The sequence below is a fragment of the Cynara cardunculus genome, unplaced genomic scaffold (genome assembly GCF_001531365.2).
Source record: "Cynara cardunculus var. scolymus isolate 2C unplaced genomic scaffold, CcrdV1 Un_Scaffold_1796, whole genome shotgun sequence".
In the NCBI taxonomy this organism is placed as follows: Eukaryota; Viridiplantae; Streptophyta; class Magnoliopsida; order Asterales; family Asteraceae; genus Cynara; species Cynara cardunculus.
Window position 1 is genome coordinate 83,748 of NW_020200876.1, and position 4,170 is coordinate 87,917.

Consider the following 4,170-nt stretch of genomic DNA (forward strand, 5'->3'; position numbering starts at 1 on the left):
TCAGATATGGTTGTCCTCTTGGGTAGGTCTGTCGGTTTTGACATTCCATAGAGGTATTTCTGATAAGCACTCAGTCCCTCCTAAAGTTTAGCATTATGCACAGTTGATCACAAACAGTTGATCAAAAATATTATTGCAGATAAACACAATGATCAGATAAAAATTGACCAAGAAATTTGGCTTTAAGCACAATCAATAAAAGAAATGATGCGACAACGATCAGATTATTCGATATGCGAGAGAAATGAATGAAGATCTGTAAAAACGAGTTTACAGATTCTGATAAAAAAATGAAGTATATATCAAACAAAATAAAAAAAATCAGAAAACAACCTTCGATTACAAACGAGTGTATTATCACCGAAAAAGATTCATATAAGAGACGTGATAATAATAGTTTAAAGAATAGCTGAAACATGTATTGGAATTATGATCGATGAGAAATTACGCAAGTAAAATCTCAGGAAATACCTGTTCAGAAAATGTACTCGTTTCCCAAAAAAAAATTCATTTCCCGAAAACATTTAGTGAACTTCTAGAGACTCCCCTAGAAAGTAGATTACAGAAATGTTTCGATTCAGCTCAAAAAATAAAAAGATAAAGGAAACATTTTAAGCATGGGTTCTAAACTGAGTGTTTAGAAACCACACTCGGTAAAGCACGGGTCCTGAACTATATTGTTCAGAAGTCTTTGTTGGACAGTGTACAACTCCCCCTGCATTAGTGTATCAAAGAAATGATATTCTGATCAGTGCAAACTTGACACACCTGCAAAATCAAATCAAATAGATTTTGGTACCCAAATGAATTTGGGTCCTATTTTGTTAGTATCGGGCTGGGGTATGTTGTAACTTCCAAACCATCTATTTCTATTAGATATCTTCTTTTTAGCACTTTGAACAGGATGATCAGATACAAAATATGATCCATACCAAATATTATAAACATACTTGTTCTTACCTTTCCAATCTTTCTAATATCTATTGTCTGTACTCCATCTGTTGGATGTCTTCTTGTTTACAAAATTTGTTGATTTGCATGTGAAGCACATGATTCTTCTCTTGCTAAGATTTATCAAGTCAGAATTGAATCTCACAAACCAAGGAAGATTATTAGTAGCAACAGGAGTACATGATGAAACAGATTCAGATTTATTAACCCAAATGCTTTTAATCTTAGAAGAATTATTGGGTGATCCTATAACATACCCTTGATAATACTGATTAGAAGAATAAGAATAGTTCTTAGAAACAGTTGATTTAGGGATGCTTGAATAACTATTCGATTTAGAACAGTCATAGAAGCTAGTTTTACACTGAGAAGGAGAACCAATAGAGCTTTGAGCACAAGAAAAGTCTTTGGTCTCTTTTAACAGTAACTAAATCAAACTTAATTTTAAGTTCTGTTCTCATCTTCAGCTCAGTTTCAAGGTCTGTCTTCATATCAGAGAATTTGCTTGTAGTATCCAGGAGTTTACCTTCTAACTCCTTCTGAAGCATTTCAAGCTTCCTTTTCTGATTTATTAACTCCCTTTTCTCTTCATCTGAGCTGCTCTTTTCATTCTCATAAGCAATGTCAAGCCACTTTTTCTTATTAGCAAGCTCTTTAGTAATAGTTGTATGTTTTTTTATAGTATTCCTCTTATCAAGAGCAAATTGCTTTGTCTCTTCGTCTAAAGCCTTCTGCTTTAGAGCAATGCTTTCAGATAATTTCTGTATTTGGCTCTGACACTCTTCTGTGATGTCTTTCTTCTCTTTATCATTCTTGGCACGTTCCAAGATGATCAGCTGCTCAAAATCCAAGATTTGCTTTAACAACATCTTTGCATTCAACTCGAGAGAGTTTATCTTATTCTCATAAGATACACTTTTAGCTCCAAATTTTCTTTCTAGTTCAATCACCCTCTTCTTCTCTTTTTCAAATTCCATTCTTTCAGAACTTAAACTCTTCTCAGCTTTCAGAGCTTTTTCCCTTCTCTAATTCCAGTAATTTCTTTAACTCACTCAACTCACTCTCAGACTTATGAAATTTATCAGTTAAATCCTGTCTCTTTATTATTCCTCCCAAAAGAATTCCTCTCAATTTGCAGCTCTTGAAGTTTATTAAACATATCTTTATTAGCTTTACTCCAAGTTTTCAAATCATCATCATAGTCTTTCCTCACAGAACTCAAAGTTTTCTCAAGCTTTTCAACCTTATACTGAAAGTCCTTCTCAATTGTTTCACATTTTACTTTATGATCCCTTTTTAAATCTTTAATATATTCCTTATTTGAATGGTTTTCGTAGAACATGTTAAGATATTTCTCTTTGTAGTCCAATATGTTCTTTTCCAATTCAGCAATCCTCTCTCTCAATTCTTTATCCTCTCTCTCAAGAAAAGCTGCCATTAAAAAAATCAAGATTGATCAAGTAAAGAATCTATGCAGTTCAAGAAATTGATCAAAGAAATACAGTCTAAAAATATTACACAATCACTTAAAAAAATTCACACTTCACATAATTCTTGGAAAATCAAATTGGTCAAAAAGAATGTTTAGCAAAAATTAAGCAAGGCTCAAACAAATCAAGTAGTGAAAAAGAATATGACTAAAATGCTCAAAAGTGTGCCTAAGCTCAAGAATGAACCTAAATCGCTCAAGGCAAAGTTCAAGTCGCTCAAGCCTAAGACTAAGTCACTCAAAAACTAAGTCTTAATCTGCTCAAAACACTACCTTAATTCGCTCAAGACTATGCTCCTTAATCGCTCAAAGATTATGCAAGAATCCAGTCAAATCCACTCAAGTGATGTGTCCTAAATCGCTCACCTCACTAAATAAATTGCTCACCTCACTAACTAAATCGCTCACCTAACTAACTAAATCGCTCACCTCACTATGATCCTTATCCGGTCAAGTCTGTTCACTACAAGAAATAAATCGCTCACCACTAAACTTAAGTCGCTCAATACACAACTCTTAATCCGGTAAAGTCCGCTCAAATGGTGTGCAAATCTGGTCAAAGCTTAACACTAACTCGCTCAATGTTTAGCTCAAACTCTCTTAAAACAACTTCTAAATCGCTCAATGCAGATCCTAAGTCGCTCAAAGCATGATGTAAATCGGTCAATGCATGAACTTTAAGTCGCTCAATGCATGAGATAAATTGGTCAATGCATGAACTTTAAGTCGCTCAATGCATGAGAATAAATCGGTCAATGCATGAAACTTTAAGTCGCTCAATGCATGAGAATTAAATCGCTCACTGCATGGAAGTCTAAATCGCTCACTTCATGGAAGTCTAAATCGCTCACCACTAGGTTTTAAACCACTCAACAAACTGAGTTATAAACCACTTACCACTATGATCCTTATCAATGAATAAATCGCTTACAACTCAATGTAAATCGCTCAAGCTTGAAGTATATACTAAGTATAAATCGCACACCACATGGTCTTAATTTGGTCAAGAGGTATGCGATAATGAGCTAAATCACCTACCGCAAGAGCTAAATCGCCTACCACAAGAGCTAAATCGCGTACCACAAGAACTTTAATCGGTCAATGCTTTGTCTAACACCAAATTTAAATCGTTCAATGAAGTGTGTGCATAATCCGTTCAATAGATGAAATAGATCGCTCAACCTATGGGATAAATCGATCAACAAGTAAGAAGAGTCAAATGATTTATGAAAAACAAGATTCAATCAAAAAGTCAATCAAACTTAGATCAAACCAACAAACAAACACAAAAACTTACAATAAGTCATACAAAAACGGATCAAATTCTAACTTTTTGATGAATTTTCATAAGAACATGAAGAACATCAAAATTCATAAAACTCTTCAAATCTTTACTGTCAATGATCAAATCATGAAATTGTAAGAATAAAACTGATTCACGACATAAAAATGTACACGATGATCACAAATTTAACAATTAAACATCCAAAAATGAGAGATTTGAGAGAAATTTATGAAAAAAAAGATGAACATTCAAGAACATGATGAATTTCAAGAACAATATGATAAATTTCCAGAAAATTGTGCAATTCTTGATGATTTCTTCAATCAAATTCCCTGCAAACTTGCTCTGATACCAATTATAAGTCCCAAATATGATCAATCTTCAAATAAACTCTAACAATCCATTGCAATCTATGAAGAACATCAAGAACTCTTGATGAATGTAG